Genomic DNA, 26,706 nt, shown 5'->3' on the forward strand with positions numbered 1-26,706 from the left:
TTCTTCTTCTTCTTCTCCTGAAGCAGGTTGCGTTCTCAGCTTCTTCTTCATCAGCGCCGCTGGCATCGATGCTCCCCCCCCACCCCTAGCGCGATGCGCGACAAAATAAAAAAATAAAAACGGTATGTACAAGATTCTTTATGTCAGTGAAGGTCGGGTCAGAGCTCGGGAAGGCTGTCGGGCGGGAGAAACGAGCTATAGGGGGGTCGACTGACTGAAAAATTTTATTTTCGAAACATATACAGGGAGCTAGTGGAGCGGTCCTTAAGAGTCCGTTCCTTATAAATTCTAGATGGGCTGCTCATTGCAGCAGCCCATTGGCTGCAGCTGCTGCTCGGGCGCGCCCGACCAGGCCTTTTGGCTCGCCAGGTCAGAGCAGCCAAGCAGGCCCGCCTCCCAGTCCTCCCTGGTAGGGTTGGGGATAGGGGGAAGATGCGGAGTTGATTGGCATGCCCACACCATGTGGTAAATGTCCGCAGACTTTTCCCTGCAGTGCGGGCACCCCTCTGTGCACGCAGGGTCGAAATGTTTGATGACTGCCGGGCACAGAAGTGTTTTACTATCAAGGCGAAGGAGTAAGTGTTCCTCCACCTTCGTGAGGCCCTTGAAGGGCTTAGGAAAGATTGCGTGGCCGAATTGGTAATACTGGATGATTTCCTTGAAGGTCAAAGCCGGATTAAGGTCGGAGTCCGCATCGGTGGGAGGCGAAGGTGATGCCCGGAGAGTGAGCGCGCGGGCAGCGGCGTCGGCCGCTTCGTTGCCCTCGAGACCCATGTGCGCGGGAGTCCATACTATTGTGCGGGACGCGGGAGCCCCGATATAATTACTATGTTGAAGAATACGGTATGCCAAATAGGGAATAAAGCCCCTTTCGATGTTCCTGCAGGCCCCCCGCGAGTCGGTAATGATGACCCGCGAGTCCTGATCGGCGGCGGCGAGCGCGGGCGGTCGAGCCTCGCTGATTCGCAAAGGGCGAGGGGAGCCAAAAGATGATGTCGGAAGCACCAGGCGAAAAAAGTCATCGAGGAATGGGAGGCGAGCTAGGCGTGCTTCAGTTGTACGGCTTACGGGTGGGGCCGGCAGTTTGGGTTGAAGTGGGCCGGGAAAGGCCGATACAGAAAAGGCAGCCGCTCGGGGATGTACGCGAGATAGGCGATGTGCGCTGGCCCAGCCGGAACGGACGAATATATGGCGTGGGTAAACCACAGCCGTAAAAATGAAGGCGATGCCTCCGCCGCTGGCGACGGTGAAACGACGGCGGACAGCACTGTGCTTGAGGTTTGTTGCGTGGGGCATGGGATGCCTCGTCAGGAAGTAGTCGAAGCGGGTGACGGGCTGGACCGGCTGTCTGCAACAACAATCCCACTGTGGCGTTGGGGCCACGTGCTGGTAACAGAGGGCACAAGTCCTTGACGTAGAGGTCTGAATAGGAAGGAAGCGCTAGTGCGGAGGCCATTGGCGGTGTTGGATGGGGCACGCTATAAGGCGTCGCAAGCGTGCTACCACCTGCTGAGGCTGTCTCGTCTGTAGCGGAGGCACAGGCACTGGTGATGGCGCCAGGTGGGCAGGGATGCGTGGCAGGCGATACAGGTGGCGCTTTAGGCGCGACAAGGCCCTGAGGTGACGTGCAGGCGTACCTGGCGACAGGAATGACAGTTGTGCTCACTGTGGTTGGGCTTGAGGGAGCAGGCGAACTTGGACTAAGAAGCGGGTCCGGGCCCGGGTCGAGAGAGGGTGCCGGTGATGGCCCAAGGACAGGCGCCACAGCTGGGAAGCAGGGCTGGGCAGGAGGCGCCGCGGGACGGGAGATCACAGGTGGATGGTCGTCCATAGGGGCCGGTGAAGCAAAATTGAGAGAACCCAGGGTCTAGTTTGAGACAACTGGTTGAGAAGGTTGACAAGAGACTGGTGCGTTCTCGCGTGGCACTTGCCGAACCGTGGGGGGTAGGGGGGGACCCATACGGTGGCGGCGATAGTGGAGAGACCGGTGTGGGGAGGGGCGCCGACGTAGGAGCGGGCGGAACAGCTCGGAACAGGGAACAGGGCGGAAAGCCGAAACAGCTCGGGTAGGGAATGCGGCCAGGGGTGGTGGGTCGAGTGGCGCCGCAGCTGCTGAGTCCGGAACAGGAGCGCAGAGAGTCGGCGGGAGCTCCAAGCCAAAATATGCCGTTAGGCCCTACTTGAAATCGGCGTATATGTCGGGGCCAGGAGGCGGCAACCGCAGCTGTGCCAGGAGGCCGGGTGGGAGTTCGCGGCTGGCGTGCTGATAGCGCAGCAGCTGACTGGACACGTTGTTGACATGAAAGTGCGAGTCCAGGAGACCGGGTGGCAGTTCGCGGCTTGTGTGCTGATAGCGCAGCAGCTGACTGGACACGTTGTTGACATGAAAGTGCGAGTCCAGCAGAGCCAGCCACAAAACGGGGTCCCTGGCATAAAAAGCGGGCAGGCCGGGCAGCCGAGGAAGAAAGGAGCGCTGATAAGACCGAAGGACCTCACCGGATGCGGTGGTAGGCGCGTACATGGCGATGAAAAGCTGCCGAAAGCCGGGTGCGAACAGCGGGCGTGCAGCGGCAAGTCCAGGTGGAGAGACAGGACGGGCAGGAGCGCAGAGCCGGTGGGAGCGGCGTTGCGTGCGCCGAAGCTGTTTCTGGTTGTCCTTGCGTAGCCGCCGTTTCTACGGAAGCCCATATACATGTCTGGAAAGCGTTCCCCAAGAGCCGCAGAATTGTGCACGTTTGCCCTTACGATCCAGCACAGTAGTAAGAAGTGCACCTCATTCTCCGCACCTACCATCCGTGACGTAGCGATGGCTCTGATTCTTTCCCATAATGCTGGCTAGCAGCGATGCGGTTTGTTATACTTTTTTATTCACACTTGAATGGTTGGTCGGCTGGTGTGTTAGCTTTAACGGCGCAATAGCAGCTGATGCGTTAAACACAGGACACTAAAAATATCACTGTTCCGGAGGTGGCCTATAAGCTTCTAAAGCTTTATACTTTGCCGATGGCAGTTCCTTCGCTTAGCAGTCCAACAACTCGTGATCTGTTATCTTTTGCATTTTTCCAAAGAGGAAGTTTGGGTAGAAGGGAACGCGTTTGTCACAGAATTTTGAGAAATTTTCTTTCTAAGCTTGTCAGGTTCTCGGCATGGAAATAAAACATTGTGTACTTTGACCACATCAACGCAAAGTCTAAAAGTTGATTTCACGATTCCATGAGTGAGAAAATGCGTAAGATGCGTACGAAATGTGCGAAATCGACATAAAATGACTTCAATAAAGCTTTCGTTGTGTTGCAACGTCTTCCATTCGCCGAGCATCGATTTCACCAGGAGAATACTACGCATAAAAAAGGCACGAGGCCGCATAATATTCATACAGAGAGAGACAAAACAGGGACGCCGGGCGGGGAACGGATTCGCTTTAGAGGCTCCCAATCCACGAAGCTGCAGAACTTGAGCAGAGATAAAAAGATAGCCATCTTAGAGTTCGTATTAATTCAAACGAAAAAAAGTTTTTGTTTTTCAAACATTATAGAAGCACTGCGGCACTGACACAATAATAAAACAAACAGAAAAATATCCCATAATTCTCTTACTGTTATGGACCATAGGAGGTTTGTAAGGCACTCAGAGGTTGTGACATACGCCTTCACGTTTAAGTGATGTTTGGAATACTGTTCACGAGGAAAGAGTTTGATCTTGAGGGGAAAACTGCTCGTCTCATGTAGGCCTATAGTCTAAGAATTTCTATTGATCTTGGTTCAACGGGCTTAACTTTTCACAGAACGCGATGAACACACAACACAGAGCGCGAACAACACAGAGTGCCTTCATCTCTTTCTGTGAAGAGTTAAGTGCGTTGAACCGCCGTGAACCACCTGCCAGGCCCGATTCTCGCCATTTCAGGTGTATTCATGTTGTCTAGTGGCACATCATATAGTGTGCCTGTCTTCACAAGAGAGTCACTGGTCGACAGAGGGGCGCGACTCCTCAGCGAGCTCTTCCAGTTGTGGTTGTGCTGACCTGACCTACATTGGGAAGGAATTCCGTAAGAAATCGTCGCACGTAGAGATTGCGCTCAGCTCATGCGATCATCGGCGTAGGTGGTTCAGTGGTGGACATTCTGCTTCAGGCAGCCGAGCTGATCGGATGGCAGTATCATGGGCTCCAGCGGCCTTCGACGGCCGCGGAAAAAGGATTGATGACTGCGAAGATAAGGAGTCCCAGATAATTTTGCCGACACTGCCAACAGGACGTGTTTTTTTCAACACAGTTTTTCTTCACGGAGACGTGCGAGCGAGGCCGTTTCGGGTCGACGATTTCCGCGACGCCCTGGCCGAGACCGGTACGCTCCCCGACGTGGTCGCGTTGGGGGCGTACCAAATCGACCATGTGTGGGCGGTTACCCTGCGGAGCACGGAGGCAGCAAAGAAGTTGCTCGCCTTCAATGATCTGCAAGTTACGAGACGCCGCTGCCTCATCATCGACCCGCAAGACCAGAAGGTAAAGCTGCGGCTACACTGAATGCTTCATGGTGTGGCCGACGACGACATCCGGACGGCATTAGCGGCATTTGGCAAAGTGACAGACGTTACGCGAGAGCGATGGCGGATCCAAGGCGTCAATGACAAGAGCTCAACGACATGGACTGTCCTACTGAAGTTGAAGCCCGGTCTTAAAGTGGATGACCTACCACACGAGGTACGCGTCGCCGGAGAGTTGGCTCTTGTCGTGGCGCCTGGACGTCCAATGCAGTGCCTGCGCTGCCACGGTACGGGCCACGTGCGGCGTGCGGTACGGTCGGCGGTACGGTCACATGGATACCGACTGTGTCCGCACTTGTGCGGTAGCTACGGGAGCTGTGTCGAAAGACGACTCTGCGGAACTCCTCATGGACGTAGCCGAGGCCGAGGAATCTGCAAAAGGCATAGGGGAGCCCGAAAACCACGCAGGCGTGACGGACTCTTCGGGACCCTCCAGCAGCGATGGTGGGTGGAAGCCGGAAGGGGCAGAATCTTCGACAAATGGGATGGAGGCGTCGAGAGATGCAATAAGCGCGCCAGCGCTCCAAGAAACCGACCAAGCGCTCTAAGAAACCGAACCAGCGACTCCGAACGAGAACCATGACAAGAGCGGCGCCCGTACTACCAGTGGTCCTGCCCCAGCGAAGCGACCACACGCCCAGACCGGAGCCGATGGAGACAAGGCGGCAACCCCCAGTGTCTAGGAGCCGCCGGCAAAAACGACCCAAGGACGGCGGCCATCCATACGACCACGACCTAATGTGTCGACGGAGAGGAGAACCCTCGACAAACCGCGCCCGCAACCAGGCCTGGAACCAGCACCGGATGGCTCCGGTGTCAAAGACGTCATCTAGCCACGCGCTAGTCGGGAAGGGTAAGCACCATGTTCCCGGCCTCTTTCTTCTGTATGAAAATGGCTCCTGCGTCCCCCATCAAAGTCGGTACACTTAACGTCAGGGGACTGGCAAGCAAGAAGAAGCAGAGCCAGGTATACCGCATTTTAACTGAGCATGACATTGACGTCCTGGCAGTGCAGGAAACGAAAATTGACGGGCAAGATGAGACCGGGAACATGGTGCGACGTTTCACGTCTAGGTTTTTTGCAGTAGTGGCCCACGCTACAGGCACGCCTGCGGGCTGTGTCATTTTTGTTAAGAATTTACCCGGACTTGAGGTTCAGGGCTATATGGCGTGCCCATCGGGTAGGTGTGTTTTGGTTGACTTCGTGTACAACAAAACATATTGGTGCACCATTTGTGTGTACGCTCCAAATGCGGTGGATAAAAGGACAGTTTTTTTTAAAACCTACAAAAGTACTTAATTTGTGAGAAATCCCTGATCATCATGGGTGACTTCAATTGCGTTCTGAGAGGTTGTGACAAAACCAGTGCACGGGCGTTTAGGGACAGAAGCACTGAGGCACTCTCAGAGGTTATAGCGACGTGCAACCTCGATGATGTGGCGGAATGTTTAGAACGCGAGCGCTGTTTGAGGTTCACACATTTTCAGCGGTCAAGCCATGCACGGCTAGATCGCATTTATGTGTCGCCGGATGTTATTTCAAAATGCAGTACCTGCAGTGTAGTACCAGTATCATTTTCTGATCATTGTTTAGTGAAGTGTGGGATGGGGCCAAAGAAAAGAGGAAATCAGTTTTCTTGGGAGATGTGGAAATTAAATAATAAGATCATTACAGACGGCATCTTTAGCAGGAAAGTAAATGAAGAAATCGGCAAATTAGTGACGAGCGGGGAACTGAAAGTATGGCAGCAGTGGGAACTTTGCAAACAGCAAATAAAGATAGCAGCGATCGAAAGGTCAAGCTGTATGCGACAAGAGGAGAAGCGTGAGGAAGAAAAATTAAGACCTTTACTGGCTAGACTTCTCCAGAAAGAGGGCGGAGAGCCTGGAAAGTGGATGGACGATATTAAAAAAATAAAACACAAGATTGAACTCTTCGAAGAAGAACGCTATCGTGGCGCGCTTGTGCGGGCTAGGGCGCAAGATGTAGGAGCTGGGGAGACACCGTCAAAACGAGCGCTAGGAATGGAAAAAACACATGCTCAGCGAAACCACATTGAAAAATATTGATTGGGGTGGGGCGTTATCTGGAGAAAGCGCTCATATCCAGCAGGCATTTCTTGAATATTATTAGGTGTTGTTTGCGAAGCAAGAAATGGATGTGAGCGCGTTCAAGGAAAAGTTTCTTGGCGCTTCACCGCGATTAGATGACGAACAGAAGGAAAGGTTGGAGCTGTCGATAACTGCGTCAGAGGTCGAGCATGCGATAGAAAATTTGAACCTTGGAAAATCACCTGGACCTAATGGATTAAGTGCGGCTTTTTACAAAGCATATAAACACGAAATAGTGCCAGTACTGACAGCAGTGTACAATGAAGCCTACAAACTAAATGAATTGCCTCCGTCTAACGATAAATCCTAAAAAGTGTTAATTCCTAACTGTGATGAAGCAGAAAAGTTACAACAGGTCACAGCATATTAGCCTATCGCACTCACAAACGTAGATTATAAAGTTTTCATGAAGATTTTAGGCCGTAGACTACAGTCAGTTATTCAAGATATAGTCGGTCCTCACCAGACGTGTAGGATCAAAGGACGCTCCATTGTTACCAATATTCATAGAGCGAGGTGTGTGCTTGAATGTTGTGATCATACAAATAGCGGTATAGCCACACTTCAGCTAGATCTTGAGAAAGCATTTGATTGTGTTTCACACGAAATCCTGTTCTGCATACTCGACCATGTAAATGCAGGGTCCATTATTCGTGAGGGAGTGGCCTTGACGTACCGGAGCTGCACGACAAGAATAATTGCAAATAAGAGTTTGGGGGCCCCCATCGTCCTGCAGCGTTCGGTGCGCCAGGGTTGTCCCCTTAGCCCACTTCTATTCTGCATTTACATCGAAGCGTTGTGTTTGAATATCATGCAAAATAAAATAATTCGTGGCTTCCAGCTTCAAGCGGCAGAAGTTAAGCTGCCGGCCTATGCGGATGATGTCACAGTGTTCACAGTGAATCGGGAAGGTGTAACCGAGGCCGTAGCATGTGTAAAAGAATTCACCAAAGTCACAGGCAGTAAAGTGAATTCGTCAAAGTGCCTGGGGCTTTGGCAAGGAGAATGGCCAACGAAACCCGACCATTTTGCAAACATGTCCTAGGTGACGACCCCAGTAAAGTACTTGGGCGTCCCACTAGACGGTTATCGCGATAGCGAACCGAGCCACGCGTGAAAAGGTGGAGAGGTGGAAAGGGCAACATCGATCAATTTTCGCAATGGCGACAGCGTGTAATCTGTTTTTTATGTCTACATTGTGGTACGTGATGCAAGTGTTGCATTGTGCAAGGATGAACATACAGAGACTGCACCGGATCTTTGCCGTTTTTCTGTGGGCTGCGGGCTGGGAAAGATGCAGCCGGACGAATTTGTTTATGCGGGTCAAGGACGGTGGCCTGAGTCTGGGGCACTTATTTTTGCGGCAGATTGTAAGGAGATTTTTTTTTTTTGTGCGTGATGTAAGTGATCCGTTTTTGCGCACTGTGTGCCAATTAAGGCTTGGAAATGCTCTGCCGGATTTTGTTGTCTCAACCGAAAGTTTATCGGGACGTATATTTGGTTACTTTAGACAGGTTGTCGCGAGTGTTCGATTCCTATCTGTTCGGTTTTCGTATGGGTATTCGTCTTCTGTTAGCAAGAAGAAGTTGTATAAGGATTTGTGCGATGTAGTTCTACCACAACCTATGTACAGGGCCGTATGCAGTGGAGGCCTGGGACGCGACGTACTTAGGCGTGTGAAGGCAATGCAGGTGCTGCCAATTGCAAAAACATTCTTCTTTAAGTTACATACCGGAACACTACCAGTAAATAAATTTTTGGAGCGGAAGCATTTATTTCTACCTTGGGGATCACATTGTTTAATCTGTAAACTACCGGAGACAATAGACCACGTTTTTTGCATTGTTGGGAGGGGGTATACTTCTGGGACATCTTGCAGATGACTTTAAAAAAAGGAATTTCCGCTAGACTCTCATGGAATACGGTACTTGCCTGTAGAGAGTGAGGATGGGACACCATTCGACCCCTATTATGCTAATGGGCCTCCGCTGTATTTAGCGCTCCAGAATGGCAGGATATCATTGCGATCCTGATGCACGGCCAGCACGGATCTATTTTCAGGAGTGTATGCATAAGTATACTGAAATTCAGAAACTAGCTCCTGAAGCTCCGGAGTGGCTGGAAAGAGTAGAGCCTTTGGTGGCGCTTAGAGAGTTTTGAGTTTTAATATGACGAAGCCACAACCCACCAGGCGGATAGTGTTAAGTATTGTTCATTGTGCAGTGTAAGTGTATTTGTGTACGGTGGTTCTTGGCGAAGTCAGGAAATAAAGAAAAAAAAAAGTCGGTGGTTCAGTGGTAGAATACTCGCCCTGCCACGCGGGTGGCCCGGGTTCGATTCCCGGCCGACGCAGTTTCTTTTTATTTTTCATTCTGGCAGCGACTATTACACAGTTGAACGGCGCTCTTACTTACCTCGAAAGCGCCGGAACGCAAGGCGAGCTTTCAACTTCGTGCAACCCATCTCAGTAGTGGTATTGTGTGTGTTTCAATAGCCTACTCCGCTGGGAGATCAGCACATCCATTCGCTGTCGCTATTGATATAGTATCTGGTGTTTAACGTAAAGCGACACATAGACTATGAGGAGGATGGTGGACGAGTCCACATGCACTTATATCTCCTCGGATTCTTTAATGTCAAGGTAACACCAAAATGTTGCAACAAGGTTGTTTTTTCTTTGTTTTCTTGAAACATGATTGCTCTGTTGAGAGGATCATTTTATCTAACGTCTCAGCAGCATTATTATTTAGCATTCAGATGACCTTGCCGTATACGGCAAGCATATATGCTTATTGCAACATTTAAACTCCATTAATGCAGCATTCTCTAAAATAATAAAATTAGCATGAAAGAGCGTGGATGCCCGCTGATTGTGAAATTGCAGAGCTTATCAGTGTCTTTCAAGGCCCTACATGGAAGGCAACGCCAGAGCTTCACAATACACCACCACCAATACAAGCAAGTAGAGGAGGAGGTGGAACGCCATTGAAATACAAGCAAGTCGCTTTCTAAAAAAATATGATGGTGCTTAGCTAGATTATATAGCAATAATCGATGGTGCCATAAGCGATAGAGGTGAGTCGACTGTAAGCAAACTTTTGTAAAAAATAACAGGGTTCTGCATGCAATCTAAGGCAGGAATTATCTAATTGATTTAATTTCAAAGTGCTACTAGTTTAGAAACAATATTACTGTAAAAACCATAGGAAAATTTTCGCACGCAATTCTAGAAATACATTTGTAACGTTGTTTATAGTTTCGACTCAAAGATTATGACAACACTACAATAGTGTAAGTTTCGACGGTGAAATTATGTTTATAATAAACAAAGTATTATTTTTAATTCTCAACATTAAATAGCATTTGCAAAGTAAGGTTAGCAAAATGTTTACTTCAAACGTTACAATAACGTTAAAATATGAAAATTAGGCGGGCTTTTTAAAATGATTTTAAGAGAACGAATGTTTCTTTTTTTTTTTTGGCTGCGGATATCGCGTTCGGCGAAAGATTTAGTGACTTTTTACGGGGATTTAATCGCGCAATCTTGTTCGGCCAAAAGTCACTTAGAGTCTATACTGTGTTTTTGTCAATTTGTTTTACAGTTTTTAAAGTGCAAATGGGAATACTTGGAGCAGAGCTTGTGCAAAAAATTTTCGTTAGCAAGAAAGTATGGCGAATTATGGGAGACACCCTGCAGAAAAAAAACTACAAGTTTACGTCCAGGAATTCGGCTGTCATGTTATCCTTGGGTTGTCGCGGTGGATTAAGCTAGAGGATGTTGGAACACATGGCCTGCGTGTTGGTGGCAGCGATGAAAAAGGCGCTTAGTCGTCGCGGTATGAAATTTAAAATTGGTTTTGGAGGATAGGACATGGCGCAATATCTGTCTCACACATCGGCGGACACCTGAACCACGCCGTAAGGGAAGAGATAGAGGAGGAAGTGATAGAAAAAAGGAAGAAAGAGGTGCCATAGTGGAGGGATACGGAATATTTACGACTATCTGGGGATCTTTAAAGTGCACTGACATGGCATCCAGAAATTCTTTTCAATGAAGAAAAAATTCAAAATTGGTATTTGAGGAAAGGCAATGACGCGGCAACTGTCTCGCATATCTCGCTGGACACCTGAACTCCACAGTAAGGAAGGGATAAAGAGGGAGTGAAAGAAGAAAGGCAGAAATAGGTGCAGCAGTGGAGGGCTACGGAATAATTTCGACCACCTGGGGATCTTTAACGTGCACTGATATCGCACAGCACGCGGCCGCTTTTTGCGTTTCGCCTCCATCGAAACGCGGCCGCCGCGGTCGGGTTCGAACCGGGGTACTATGCATGGTTTTAAGTCACTGCCCTGCATGCGACTGATAAAACTACTTAACCAACTAACTCCTCTTAGCTGGTCGTGGTTGTTAACGGATGGTTTTAATATATATATATATATATATATATATATATATATATATATATATATATATATATATATATATATATATATATATATATATATATATATATATAGCAGGCAGACAAAAGGTGCGTATTCCCCGCGTGGAAGCTAGAAGGGCAATCCCTCAAAGCGCGAAACTCATTCCCAAATTTGACGCTGTGTAGCGGTTACTTAAGAGCAAGCTAGCTATGCCTTGCATGCGAAGAATTCTGACAATTTTCGGTTGAATCCTAATTTCGGAAACCGAATTCGGCGTACTTTCATCACTTTTTTTTCGGCTTAAATCGAGAAGTTCAATTCCTATATATAACCTTATTTTCGATAACTAAACTTAAAGTATCATCACAAAGTACCATGTAAGTTTACTGGCACTCATATGAGAGTTTGAAAGTATTATTCAAATGTTCGGTAATATCTGGAGTGCGGTGACGTGGTATAGCACAAGGGCGTTATTCCAGTTCACCTACATCGAAAGGCCGGGGATCGTTTCTGTGGCTTTGTGACCAGCAGAACAAAATATGCGAAATGTGAACATTTCGCATCAGTGCTCACATTTCTTCTTTCGTTCTTTAGTGAAGGCCTTCCTTTCTGTGGCTATATAGACCATGAACTGCCAGCATACATGCTTAGTTCCGTTTTTATTCTTCGGGAGTGGGAAGAGAAAGGATTCTTTTCTCAAGTTTTTATTTTATTAAACAACATATCTTGCGTCTTGAAGAACGAGGCGATTTGATGGGGCATATGAGCTCTCTATGTAATGCGTGAATTAATGAATATGCGCTTGAGGTGAGGGACAAGGAAGCAACAATATAAGTTGCCTTAAACAGTGTGTTATGCAGGCATTGCGGACTCAGGGTGCAGAAGAGTATTCTGTAAAATTAATGCAAGATATCTATAGCGTGCGCACAACTGCCACAGTCCCCCATTAGGTGAGTAATAAATCTCCGATAAGAAAGTGTACCAGAGAGGGTGACATTATCTCACCAATGCTATTCACCGCCTGTTTACAGGAGGTTCTCCGAGGCCTGGACTGGGAACAGTTGGGGTTAAGAATTAATGGAGAATGGCATAGTAATCTGCGATGCGCTGATGACATTTTCTTGCTAAGTCACTCAGGAGGCGAATTGCAACGCGTGATGAATGAGTTACACAGACAGAGCAGAACGGTGTGTTTAAGAATTAAAATGAAGAGAACCAAAGCACTGTCCAACAGTCTAGCAAAGAACCGCAGTTCACAATTGGCAGCGAGGTGCTGGAAGTGGGAAAAGAATACGTCTATTTAGGTCAGGTATTGACCAGAGATCCGAATCACGGAAGCGAAATGCTTGAAAAGTAAAAATCGGTGGAGCGCATTTGGCAGGTTCTCTCAGATCGTGAAGGCCAGTTTATCGATATCCCTCAGGAGAAAAATATATAACAGCTCTATCTCACCAGTACTCACCCCATTTTACGAGGAGCGAGTATGAGAGGGAGAAATACTCTCAAACATGTGCTCTGCGCGGCACTTCAATGTAGCCATCCTTTCCTGGACTGATAATTCGGCGTGCGGAGCAACGTTCGGCTTGTTATCCACCGGTCAAGCTCGTGTTTGCGTCTATGCAACAAAAGCTGCAATATTGTACGGAAAGCCAACGTCATCTAGACATCAATGTTTTATTTCCGGTTGCGGCAATATTCGACGGAAGAAAAAAAAGCCGCAAGTATGTACGCGCACCATGTTATGGGAATGTCTCAGCGTGTTTGCGGTGCCTGTTTCTTCACCGCTTTCCCTTCGGCCCTGAGTTGCATTGGTAGTGGACATAGTTGGCGAACAGAAAATACTAGCGCCAGCAAGAAGCTTACGCATCAGCGCATTTTGTGAATGAAATGCAGACGGAAGCAAACAAATTGCCCATGCTTAATATCGGGCACGGAACGAAGCGCAGCACCTGGTTTGCCGAACTGTACCCTGTACATAATTTTAAGAGATCAAGCTTTTGGATGGTCTTGGCAAAGCTGTTTTAATTCAGCAGTACACGACGTAAGGACTTCGCAATTGTGACCACAACTTCGTTACACCACCCCACATGTTCACGAAATATCGGGAGCGTGTGGGCATCGCCACACGAAAAAAAAACACATGCTGTTAGTACAAAAAAGACTAACTTCATTTGCACAATGGCATGAACGATAGCGGCGACACCAACTTTTACCCAACCTCAAAGTGAGCATTCAAAAATACAGCCACGGCAACGTGAGAAGAAAGAACATGTGGCATGCGCGGGTAATCACATCGAATGCACTGTAAGAAAATACACTATGCATGACCGTGACAAAGATAAGACAAACGCAACGACCTGAGCAGTGCCAGTACCCACTGTGATTAGAATTCTCAACACAGGTGCGGCTATTCGGCCTGTCAATAAGCGGCAATAGTATTCAATTAGCCTACCAACCTTTCAGTTCGTGTAATTAAATATTTTCTGGTATTTGTGGTCATTGAGTACTGGCGGAAGCAGAGCAGGCAAGAATGCATGTTGCTTTCAGTGAACTGGCTTGTAACACTCGTAGTATGAACAACCCTTTGCGAGCGGCAGGAGGGAGCGATAAAATTTCAATTTTATCGCACGTGTCGACGCAAACAAACACTGCAATGATTAGACGTGGATTCGCTTCGGTCACAGAGCTCGCTGTTGTCTCTCGAATGTTCAGTTTGGGAGCAGAGTGCTCTGTTGTAAGCTCTGCGTCTAAATTGTCACACTCGCCATGTCCAAGCAGGCAGTGCAAGCGTTAATTAGAAACTGTGGTCCACGAAAAACAAGATAATCGATTGATTTATGCGATCTTGAGTTTTAGCACATTTCGCTTTCGTTTTTCCAACATGCAACACTGTGCAACGTTTGCCGCACAGCCAACTGGCGACAAAAACTCCACGCGTGAACTGCGAGCATGGCGCACACCGATGCTGATCGTTCGCTCCGTCGAAGCATGATCGCTAGCTCCCGCTGGTTGTTGCAGGTGCTAATGGCACAGCACACGCAAGGATTTACACGAAGTGAACCCCACGCACCATTTCTCGGCTTAGCAGGAATGAAACGGGTGGATGACACTGCTAGAAACCACGCGCTGTTTCGTCTGCAGCCCACGGGCTGGAGATTATCAGCCCATGATAGCGTCAGCCCATGATAGCGTCGGCTGTAGGCGGCGCTCGAGTAAAACAAACATGGCGGCGCCCAGGTATCGAGACTAAAATCGTGTATAGGGCAAAACGCGGAGGATAACGAAACAGATTAAACTTAAGTTGCGGACAGCGCATTGAGCTAGGGAAATAAAAATGATAGGTGTAACGTTAAGAGATGGGATAAGAGAGAGCGGGTGAGGGATCAAACAGGCGTTAATGACATCCTAGTCGAAATAAAAAAAAAAGAAATGGGCATGGGCATGTCATGTAGTGCTAAGGCAAGATAACCGATGGTCATTAAGAGTAGCGGACTGGATTCCAAGCGAATGCAAGCGTATCAGGGGGCGGCGTAAATTTAGGTAGGCGCATGAGATTAAGAAGTTCGCGGGGATAGGGTGGCCATCACAGATGGCACAGAAAAGGGTTAATTGGAGAGGTAAAGGAGAAGTTATGCTGATGATGAAGCTGTGCAACAATGAATCGCCGACGTTTAGCGAAAAACATATACCCAGCAGGTGCGGCGATCGAACATCGGCTCATTTATGGGCGTGTATCAGTCCAACGGTACTATTGTTGTGTGACTGCTGAGAATTGCAACAAAACTTTCGCGCTTGGCCCATTAAACGCACTGCATAGCACAATAATCTGCAATATAGCTATATAGCAAGCTACGCTAGTGGCGTATTGGCCGGAAGGTCCGCGTTGCTACGACAGTTGCCCCTCGACGAAGAGACGCGTCTCTGCTGAAGGCGTTCGTCGCCCGTGTGACCCAGATAGGGACGGCAATGCGCAAATGCACTCGCCACATGCAGAATCGGCCTTGAGGACGGCATCGTCGGCGTCGGTGGTTCAGTGGTAGAATACTCGCCTGCCACGCGGGTGGCACGGGTTCGATTCCCGGCCGACGCACTCCTTATTGCTTTTCTTTTTAAAAGCGTCAAGCGCAGCTTTCAACAACACGCTTACCAAGCACAACGCAACAGCGACGGCACGCAAGCCGTTTAATGTCCCGATGCGGCACGTGGGCTGTGAAGTGGGCGTGGTAGAGAACTCCCCATTTATTTAGATCACCTTGGGTTCCTTAATTTCCCGGTAACATCAGAACGTTACAGCAAGGTTGATTCTTTCATTTCGGCACAAGTTAATCAATTCTTAGTAATTTCGTTTACTGCTAACGCTTGTGCAACATTATGTGTTAAAGTTAATATATTTTTATTCTCATTCATTCAAATACCTACATATCACCCTTTTACCTAAATAACGCCATTATTGAAGGATGTGACATGAGTCGTATTGGTAAGTGGGCAATAATGAAAGCTATGTAACAATACTAAAGCGGCGCATGCAAGCTATGGCAGGCATGATCTAACAGATTAATTGCGAAGGACTACTAGTTGAGGCAGAGCTTTACTGTAAAAAATAATGGGGAAAGTTCGCGAACACAGTTCTCGAAATGTGTTTGTAATGTTGATTTATATTTATGCCTCAAAGATTGCAACGACATTTAGAACCCAGAATAAAAAATGCTAATTTAAGCGATGAAGTAATGCTTATAATAAACAGGGAACATATTTGTTCTAATTAGAATTAATTAACATTTGTAAACCAAGGTTAGCAATATGTTTACTTTTAACTTTATATATAGTGTTTCGGATAGAACATACAGCTATTAGTAGGGCCTTTTGGTTTCTATTGTTTGAAAATTGTGCGGAACTTTTTTAGGTGCTTATATAGGAAAGAAGGTATATATTTTTTTATTGTCCAATATTGCCGTTGGTGAAAGCAGTACTGACTTTTTTTCTGTGATTTAATAGGATGATCATGTGAGCTAAAAAGTCAGAATCTATTTAAATACCTTTATCAATTTGTTTAGCAGTAATGAACTTGCAAATATGAAGACTTGGAGATGAGCTTGTACAACTACTTGCTATTGTTATTAAAAAAGTTAAGCAAAAAATGCAACAGGCGGCAGACAAAAACGCAAGCGGAAGTTTACGTCCAAGAACTAGGTTGACATGTTGGGTTGTTGAGCTGGGTTGTGCGAAAAGGCCTTGCAGCACATGGTCTGCGTGTTGATGGCGGCGACGAATCGGCAGCTCAGTTGTCGCCTGAACATGATACTTTCTTTGGCCTATGCACGGCTTCGTTCCAATGTGCTACGTGCATTTGATGAACCTACTTAACCGAGTAACTCCTCTAGGTCGGCCGCGTTAGCTAACAAACCATGATTTAACAGGCAGAAAAGAGGTGGTAGTTCTATGTCTGCGGATGCGTGGAAGCTAGCGGAACAATACCTCACATCGCACAAATGCTCTGCTTATCCAACAATGCCACTGATGCATGACACCCATGGCTTGCTGACTTCGTTCATTCCCAATTTCGACTGAGCTAACCCTTACTAAACGGTGAGCTACCTATGCCTCGCATGCCAAGAATGCTAATATTTCGGTTAAAACCGAATTTCAAGAACTGAATACGGCGTTGTTTCGTCGTCTTTTTCTCCAGCTGAAATCGAGTCAAGCGTTCGGTAATATCTGCAGTGCGGCGACTTTGTATAGCACACGAGCGTTTCTCCATTTCACCTCCTTCGAAAGGCGGCCGCAACGGCCGGGACTTGTTTCCGTGGCCTTGGGATCAGCTGTGCAAAATGTGGGAAATGTTGTTCTTTTATATCTGTGATTTTCGTGAAAACTACCACATTTTATCCTTACAACAGCCTGATTGAAGTTGTCGTTGCTGTTGGTGTTGTACTCAACGAGTGAATGGCGGATACCCACTGCGGGGGAGTGGCCATGACACGGGTGGTTAATGACAGGCGCTCTAAATGGTTTTCAAACTCGGAAAAATAATAATAACAAAGAATAAGGACAATAAATAAAACAGAACAAATTGGAAGCTGTGAGACTAGTGGCTGAAAATGGGAATGGGGCTATACGTGCAGTGTTTCTGTCCACAGACGAGTTTTGAACATGAGTAGCGACAAGATGGAAATCGGAACGGTTTCAGGACGGCAGCCGTATCGTGTCTAAAAGGAAACTTAGAATTGCGGGGAGCACATTCCTGTTGCTGTCGTATCGGGTGTTCTAACAGGCACCTCCGAAAAGTGGAGAGGCTGTGGCAGAACCGCATTAAATGAAATATCGTTTCGAGTGCAGTGCTCATACTGCTTTATCCTTCCATTCTTTTGTGAAGACCTTCCTTCTTGTGGCTATCCCATGCGCTGCTAGGAAACATGCATTTCCATGGTTTCCGAAGCATTTATTTTATTAAACAGCATTTCTTGCGTAATGAAAAATGAGGAAGGCATTTGGCCTACTTAAGTCTTTGTGCATATCAGCTCGTTACGTAATTTGTGAACCGGTGAATTTACGCTTGAGTTGATGCACAAGGAAGGAGCAATACAAGTTCTCTTAAAGTGCGCTGCAATTGAACGCCAAGGTTTAGCGAAAAATTTGTACTCTGCAGCGGCGGTGAACGGAGATATACGCCTGTACCAGTCACAACGAAGCCATTGCTTTGTGGCCGTTGAGACTTCCAAAAAAACATCCGCGTTGCCCCGTTCACACAGCAAAAAAAATTCCTTGGAGGCACTTACATACAATATCTTACAATATCTTACAATATCTCTTAACTGCGGGAGGGCGAAAGCCGTTTGCGACTCATTGCACCGATTTGAATTTGCCGCGCTTTAATTCATTTCACGACAGAGAAGAGCAGCTGGCGCGAGCGGGGCAGAGAGATCCCGTGACGTAAAATATAACGGACGGACGCAAGCATGAGACATTGAAAGCTATCGCCGTAATACTCTGTGGCTTACGTAGCAAGCTATGTTACAGTAGCGCGTTGGCGAGAGGGTCCGCTTTTTACAACAGTTGCCCCCTCGACAAAAAGATGTGCCTCCGCTGAAGGCGCTCGCCGATTGCGTGACCTAGATAATAAGGGTATTGCGTAAATGCACTCGCCAATTGTAGAATTCGCCTGCTGAATGCAGCGTCGGCGTCGGTGGTTCTGTATGCTTCGTGAATTTTAGTATGACGAAGCCAGACTCATGATGGCTGACCACGACAGTGTCGTATGTACATAGCGTTTTGTGTGTTTTTTTTGAGTGTTTGTTGTGTAAATGTTATGGGTCAAAGCCAGGCAATAACGGAAAAAAGCGTCGGTGGTTCAGTGGTAAAATACTCGCCTGCCACGCGGGTGGCCCGTGTTCGATTCCCGGCCGACGCAGTTTCTTTTTCGCGTGCAGTTCGACGGAGCTCTTAAGCTAGAACACCAGGCGAGCCTTCAACTTCCGTGTGGCGTTTCGCAGTAGTGGTATTGTGTCTGTTTCAATGGCCTACGCACTGGGAGATCGGTGCATCCATTCGCTGTTGCTTTTGAAATAGTTTCTGGTGTATAACGTCTTAAAGCGATACGTGGACTTTTACGATGGCGGAGGAGTCCACATGTACTTATATCTCCTGGGATTCTTTAACGTCAAGGTAACGCCAAAACGTTGCAACAGGGTTGTTGTTTCTTTCTTTCCTTTAAACATGTTTGCTCCGTTAAAAGGATCATTTTTTCTAACGTCTCAGCAGCATTATTATTTACCGTTCAAATTAGCTTTCCGTATGCGTATTCCAACATTTAAACTCCATAAATGCAGCATTCTCTAAAATAATGAAATTAGCATGCAAGAGCGTGGAATCCTGCTGATTGTGAAATTGCAGAGCTTATCAGTGTCTTTCAAAGCCCTACGTGGAAGGCAACGCCCGAGCTCTACAATGCACCACCACCAATACAAGCAAGTGGAGGAGGAGGTGGAACGACAGGAAAATAGAAGTAAGTCGCTTTCTAAAAATACGATGGAGCCTAGCTAGATTATATAGCAATAATAGAGGGTGCCATAAGCGATAGAGGTGAGTCGGCTGTAAGCAAACCTTTGTAACAAAATAACAGGGTTCTGCATGCAATCTAAGGCAGGCATTATCTTATTGATTTAATTGCAAAGTGCAACTAGTTGAGGAGCAGTATTACTGTAAAAACCATGGGAACAGTTTTTCGGACACAATTCCTGAAATATATTTGTAACTTGTTTTATAATTTTGATTCAAAGATTATAACAACACTACAATAGTGTAGAGTTTCTAAGGTGAAATTATGTTTATAATTAAAAATAATTATTTTGAATATTCAACATTAAATAGCATGCGCAAAGCATGGTTAGCAAAATGTTTACTTCAAACGTTAAAATAACGTTTGCTATAGAAGATTAGGCGGACGTTTGAAAATGATTTTAAGAGAACGAAAGTTTCCTTTTTTTCACGACGGATATTGCAATCGGCGAAAGATTTAGTGACATTTTTCGGTGATTTAATGGCGCAATCTTGTGCGGCCAAAAGTCACTCAGAGTCTATCTTGTGTTTTTGTCAATTTGTTTTACATTTTTCAAAGTGCGAATGGGAATTCTTGGAGCAGAGTTTGTGGAAGAAATTGTTGTGGTCAGTAAGAAAGTATGGTGAATTAAATGAGACACACTGCAGACAAAAACTCTAGAAGCTTACGTCCATGAACTCGGCTGTCATTCTATTGTTGGGTTGTCGCGGTGGATTAAGCGAGAGTATGTTGCAACACATGGCCTGCGTGTTGGTGGCAGCGATGAAAAAGGCGCTTAGTCGTCGCGGTATGAAATTTAAAATTGGTTTTGGAGGATAAGACATGGCGCAATATCTGTCTCACACATCGGCGGACACCTGAACCACGCCGTAAAGGAAGAGATAGAGGAGGAAGTGAAAGAAAAAAGGAAGAAAGCGGTGCCATAGTGGAGGGATACGGAATATTTTCGACCACCTGGGGATCTTTAACGTGCACTGATATCGCACAGCATGCGGCAGCCTTTTTCGTTTCGCCTCCATCGAAACGCGGCCTCCGCGGTCGGGTTTGAACCAGGGTACTATGCATGGTTTTAAGTCACTGCCCTGCATGCGACTGATAAAACTACTTAACCAACTAACTCCTCTTAGCGGGTCGTGGTTGTGAACAGATGATTTTAATATATGTATATGTAATATATATATATATATATATAGACAAGGTAAATGAAGTGAGGGGCTCGTTTGACAAACATATTAAGGAAGCCAACAGTCACCGAAATCAAGGTGCATAGGGGAATGTTTCTTTTTTTTAAAGAAAAATATATAACAGAGAAAAATATATAACAGAGAAAAATATATAACAGCTCTATCTCACCAGTACTCACCACATTTTACGAGGAGCGGGAGGAGAGGGAGAGATACTCTCAAACATGTGCTCTGCGCGACACTTCACTGTAGCCATCCTCCCCTGGACTGGTAATCCGGCGTGCGGAGCAACGTTCGGCTGCTTATCCACCGGTCAAGCTCATGTTAGCGTCTATGCAACAAAAGCTGCAATATTGTACGGAAAGCCAACGTCATCTAGACATCAATGTTTTATTTGCGGTTGCGGCAATAGTCGACGGAAGAAAAAAAAAGCCGCAAGTATGTACGCGCATCATGTTATGGGAATGTCTCAGCGTGTTTGCGGTGCCTATTTCTTCACCGCTTTCCCTTCGGCCCTGAGTTGCATTGGTAGTGGACGTAGTTGGCGAACAGAAAATACTAGCGCCAACAAGAAGCTTACGCATCAGCGCATTTTGTGAATGAAATGCAGACGGAAGCAAACAAATTGCCCGTGCTTAATATCGGGCGGGGAACGAAGCACTGCGCCTGGTTTGCCAAACTATACCCTGTAAATAATTTTAAGAGATCAAGCTTTTGGATGGTCTTCGCAAAGCTTTTTTAGTTCAGCAGTACACCACGTAAGGACTTCGCAAGTGTGACCACAACTTCGTTCCACCACCCCACATGTTGACGAATATCGGGAGCGTGCAGGCATCGCCACCTTAAAAAAAAAACATGCTGTTAGTACAAAAAAGAATAACTTCATTTGCACAATGGCATGAATGATAGCGGCGACACGAACTTTTACCCAACTGCAAAGTGAGCATTCAAAAATACAGCCACGGCAACGTAATAAGAAAGAACATATGGCATGCGCGGGTAATCACTTCGAATGCACTGTAAGAAAATCCACTATGCATGACCGTGACCGAGATAATACAAACGCAACGACTTGAGCAGTGCCACTACCCACTGAGACTGGAATTCTCAACAGAGATGCGGCTATTCGGCCTGTCAATATGCGGCAATAGCATTCAATTAGCGTACCAAACTTTCAGTCCGTGTAATTACATATTTTCTGGTATTTGTGGGCCATTGAGTACTGGCGAAAGCAGAGCAGGCAAGAATGCATGTTGCTTTCAGTGAACTGGCTTGTAACACTCGTAGTATGAACAACCCTTCGCGAGCGGCAGGAAGGAGCGATAAAATTTCAATTTTATCGCCCGTGTCGCCGCAAAAAAACACTGCAATGATCAGACGTGGATTCGCTTCGGTCACAGAGCTCGCTGTTGTGTCCCGAATGTTCAGTTTGGGAGCAGAGTGCTCTGTTGTAAGCTCTGCGTCTAAATTGTCACACTCGCCATGTCCAAGCAGGCAGCGCAAGCGTTAATTAGAAACTGTGCTCCACGAAAAACAAGATAATCGATTGATCTATGCGATCTTGAGTTTTAGCACATTTCGCTTTCGTTTTTCCAACATGCAACACTGTGCAACGTTTGCCGCACAGCCAACAGGCGACAAAAACTACACGCGTGAACTGCGAGCATGGCACACACCGATGCTGATCGTTCGCTGCGTCGAAGCATGATCGCTTGCTCCCGCTGGTTGTTGCAGGCGCTAATGGCACAGCACAAACAAGGATTTGCACGCAGTGAACCCCACGCACCATTTCTCGGCTTGGCAGGAATGAAACGGGCGGATGACACTGCTAGAAACCACACGCTCTTTCGTCTGCAGCCCACGGGCTGCAGATTATCAGCCCATGATAGCGTCGGCGGTAGGCGGCGCTCGAGTAAAACAAACATGGCGCGCCCAGGTATCGAAACTAAAATCGTCTATAGGGTAAAACGCGGAGGATAACGAAACAGATTAAACTTAAGTTGCGGACAGCGCATTGAGCTAGGGAAATAAAAATGATAGGTGTAACGTTAAGAGACGGGACAAGAGCAGAGCGGGTGAGGGATCAAACAGGCGTTAATGACATCCTAGTCGAAATAAAAAAAAAATGAAATGGGCTTGGGCATGTCATGTAGTGCTAAGGCAAGATAACCGATGGTCCTTAAGAGTAACGGACTGGATTCCAAGCGAATGCAATCGTATCAGGGGGCGGCGGAAATTTAGGTAGGCGGATGAGATTAAGAAGTTCGCGGGGATAGGGTGGCCATCACAGATGGCACAGAAAAGGGTTAATTGGGGAGGTAAAGGAGAAGTCATGCTGATGATGAAGCTGTGCAACAATGAATCGCCGACGTTTAGCGAAAAACGTATACCCAGCAGGTGCGGTGATCGAACATCGGCTCATATATGGGCGTGTATCAGTCCATTGGTACTATTGTTGTGTGACCGCTGAGAATTGCAATAAAACTTTCGCGCTTGGCCCATTAAACGCACTGCATAGCACAATAATCTGCGATATAGCTATATAGCAAGCTACGCTAGTGGCGCATCGGCCGGAAGGTCCGCGTTGCTACGACAGTTGCCACTCGACGAAGAGACGCGTCTCTGCTGAAGGCGTTCGTCGCCCGTGTGACCCAGATAGGGACGGCATTGCGCAAATGCAGTCGCCACGTGCAGAATTGGCCTTGAGGACGGCATCGTCGGCGTCGGTGGTTCAGTGGTAGAATACTCGCCTGCCACGCGGGTGGCCCGGGTTCGATTCCCGGCCGACGCACTCTTTACTGTTTTTCTTTTAAAAAAGGTCAAGCGCAGCTTTCAACAACACGCTTACCAAGCACAACGCAACAGCAACGGCACGCAAGCCGTTTAATGTCCCGTTGCGGCACGTGGGCTGTGAGTAAGGCGTGTTAGAGAACTGCCCATTTATTTCGATCACCTGGGGCTCCTTAACGCCCAGATAACATCAGAACGTTACAGCAAGGTTTATTCTTTCATTTCAGCACAAGTTAATAAATTGTTTGTAATTTCGTTTACTGCTAACGCTTGTGCAACACTATGTATTAAAGTTAATATATTTTTATTCTCATTCATTCAAATACCTACATATCACCTTTTTACCTAAATAACGCCTATATTGAAGGATGTGACATGATCCGTATTGGTAAGTGGGCAATAATGAAAGCTATGTAACAAAACTAAAGCGGCGCATGCAAGCTATGGCAGGCATGATCTAACAGATTAATTGCGAGGGACTACTAGTTGAGGCAGAGCTTTACTGTAAAAAATAATGGGGAAAGTTCGCGAACACAGTTCTCGAAATGTGTTTGTAATGTTGATTTATATTTATGCCTCAAAGATTGCAACAACATTTAGAACCCAGAATAAAAAATGCTAATTTCAGCGATGAAGTAATGCTTATAATAAACAGGGAACATATTTGTTCGTAATTAGAATTAATTAACATTTGTAAACCAAGGTTAGCAATATGTTTACTTTTAACTTTATATATACTGTTTCGGATAGAACATGCAGCGATTAGTAGGGCCTTTTGGCTTCTATTGTTTGAAAATTGTGCGGAACTTTTTTAGGTGCTTATATAGGAAAGAAAGTATATATTTTTTTATTTTCCAATATTGCCGTTGGTGAAAGCTGTACTGACTTTTTTCTGTGATTTAATAGGATAATCATGTGAGCTAAAAGTCAGAATCTTTTTAAATACCTTTATCAATTTGTTTAGCAGTAATGAACTTGCAAATATGAAGACTTGGAGCTGAGCTTGTACAACGGCTTGCTATCGTTATTAAAACAGTAAAGCAAAAAATGCAACAGGCGGCAGACAAAAACGCAAGCGGAAGTTTACGTCCAAGAACTAGGTTGACATGTTGGGTTGTTGAGCTGGGTTGTGCGAAAAGGCCTTGCAGCACATGGTCTGCGTGTTGACGGCGGCGACGAATCGGCAGCTCAGTTGTCGCCTGAACATGATACTTTCTTTGGCCTATGCACGGCTTCGTTCCAATGTGCTACGTGCATTTGATGAGCCTACTTAACCGAGTAACTCCTCTAGGTCGGCCGCATTAGCTAACAAACCATGATTTAACAGGCAGAAAAGAGGTGGTAGTTCTATGTCTGCAGATGCGTTGAAGCTAGCGAAACAATACCTCACATCGCACAAATGCTCTGCTTATCCAACAATGCCACTGATGCATGACACCCATGGCTTACTGACTTCGTTTATTCCCAATTTCGACTGAGCTAACCCTTACTAAACGGTGAGCTACCTATGCCTCGCATGCCAAGAATGCTGATATTTCGGTTAAAACCGAATTTCAAGAACTGAATACGGCGTTGTTTCGTCGTCTTTTTCTCCAGCTGAAATCGAGTCAAGCGTTCGGTAATATCTGCAGTGCGGCGACTTTGTATAGCACTCGAGAACCGCATTAAATGAAATATCGTTTCGAGTGCAGTGCTCATACTGCTTTATCCTTCCATTCTTTTGTGAAGACCTTCCCTCTTGTGGCTATCCCATGCGCTGCTAGGAAACATGCATTTCCATGGTTTCCGAAGCATTTATTTTATTAAACAGCATTTCTTGCGTCCTGAAAAATGAGGAAGGCATTTGGCCTACTTAAGTATTTGTGCATATCAGCTCGTTACGTAATTTGTGAACCGGTGAATTTACGCGTGAGCTGATGCACAAGGAAGGAGCAATACAAGTTCTCTTAAAGTGCGTTGCAATTGAACGCCAATGTTTAGCGAAAAATTTGTACTCTGCAGCGGCGGTGAACGGAGATATACGCCTGTACCAGTCACAACGGAGCCATTGCTTTGTTGCCGTTGAGACTTCCAAAAAAGCATCCGCGTTGCCCCGTTTACACAGCACAAAAAATTCCTTGGAGGCACTTACATATTTCTCAAGTGCGGGAAGGCGAAAGCTGTTTGCGACTCATTGCACCGATTTCAATTTGCTGAGCTTTCAATTCATTTCACTAGCGGGGCAGAGAGATCACGTGACCTAAAATATAACGGACGGACGCGAGCATGAGACATTGAAAGCTATCGCCGTAATACTCTGTGGCTTACGTAGCAAGCTATGTTACAGTAGCGTGTTGGCGAGAGGGTCCGCTTTTTACAACAGTTGCGCCCTCGACAAAGAGACGTGCCTCCGCTGAAGGCGCTCGCCGATTGCGTGAACTAGATAATAAGGGTATTGCGTAAATGCACTCGCCACTTGTAGAATTCGCCTGGTGACTGCAGCGGCGGCGTCGGTGGTTCAGTGGTAGAATACTCGCCTGCCACGCGGGTGGCCCGGGTTAGATTCCCGGCTACGCAGTTTCTTTTTCGCGTGCATTTCGACGGAGCTCTTAAGCTAGAACACCAGGCGAGCCTTCAACTTCCGTGTGGCGTTTCACAGTAGTAATATTGTGTCTGTTTCAGTGGCCTACGCACTGGGAGATCGGTGCATCCATTCGCTGTTGCTTTTGAAATAGTTTCTGGTGTTTAACGTCTTAAAGCGATACGTGGACTTTTACGACGGCGGAGGAGTCCACATGAACTTATATCTCCTGGGATTCTTTAACGTCAAGGTAACAACAAAATGTTGCAACAAGGTTGTTTTTTCTTTGTTTTCTTTAAACACGTTTTCTCCGTTAAGAGGATCAATTTTTCTAACGTCTCAGCAGCATTATTATTTACCGTTCAAATTAGCTTTCCGTGTGCGTTTTCCAACATTTAAACTCCATAAATGCAGCATTCTCTAAAATAATGAAATTAGCATGCAAGAGCGTGGAAGCCCGCTGATTGTGAAATTGCAGAGCTTATCAGTTGTCTTTCAAGGCCCTACATGGAAGGCAACGCCCGAGCTCTACAATACACCACCACCAATACAAGCAAATGGAGGAGGAGGTGGAACGACAGGAAAATACAAGTAAGTCGCTTTCTAAAAATATGATGGAGCATAGCTAGATTATATAGCAATAATAGAGGGTGCCATAAGCGATATAGGTGAGTCGGCTGTAAGCAAACTTTTGTAACAAAATGACAGGGTTCTGCATGCAATCTAAGGCAGGCATTGTCTTATTGATTTATTTGCAAAGTGCAACTAGTTGAGGAACAGTATTATTGTAAAAACCATGGGAACAATTTTTCGGACACAATTCCTGAAATATATTTGTAACTTGTTTTATAATTTTGACGCAAAGGTTATAAAAACACTACAATAGTGTAGAGTTTCTAAGGTGAAATTATGTTTATAATTAAAAAACATATTTTTAATATTCAACATTAAATAGCATGTGCAAAGCATGGTTAGCAAAATGTTTACTTCAAACGTTAAAATAACGTTTTTTTGAAAAATGGCGGACTTTTGAAG

General features: G+C 46.4%; 5 non-coding genes across 5 annotated transcripts; all 5 read left to right on the forward strand.

The window, feature by feature from the left end:
* The first annotated feature begins 8,936 nt into the window (after positions 1 to 8,936).
* Positions 8,937 to 9,008, forward strand: TRNAG-GCC (transfer RNA glycine (anticodon GCC)). The gene has a single exon. It is a non-coding gene; the product is annotated as a tRNA-Gly (tRNA).
* Positions 9,009 to 15,100: 6,092 nt separating this feature from the next.
* On the forward strand, positions 15,101 to 15,171 carry TRNAG-GCC (transfer RNA glycine (anticodon GCC)). The gene has a single exon. It is a non-coding gene; the product is annotated as a tRNA-Gly (tRNA).
* A 3,247-nt stretch (positions 15,172 to 18,418) lies between these two features.
* On the forward strand, positions 18,419 to 18,489 carry TRNAG-GCC (transfer RNA glycine (anticodon GCC)). Its single transcript has one exon. It is a non-coding gene; the product is annotated as a tRNA-Gly (tRNA).
* Positions 18,490 to 23,041: 4,552 nt separating this feature from the next.
* On the forward strand, positions 23,042 to 23,112 carry TRNAG-GCC (transfer RNA glycine (anticodon GCC)). The gene has a single exon. It is a non-coding gene; the product is annotated as a tRNA-Gly (tRNA).
* A 2,484-nt stretch (positions 23,113 to 25,596) lies between these two features.
* Positions 25,597 to 25,668, forward strand: TRNAG-GCC (transfer RNA glycine (anticodon GCC)). The gene has a single exon. It is a non-coding gene; the product is annotated as a tRNA-Gly (tRNA).
* The last annotated feature ends 1,038 nt before the right edge of the window (positions 25,669 to 26,706 follow it).

Source organism: Amblyomma americanum, chromosome 4, assembly GCF_052857255.1.
Source record: "Amblyomma americanum isolate KBUSLIRL-KWMA chromosome 4, ASM5285725v1, whole genome shotgun sequence".
Lineage (NCBI taxonomy): Eukaryota > Metazoa > Arthropoda > Arachnida > Ixodida > Ixodidae > Amblyomma > Amblyomma americanum.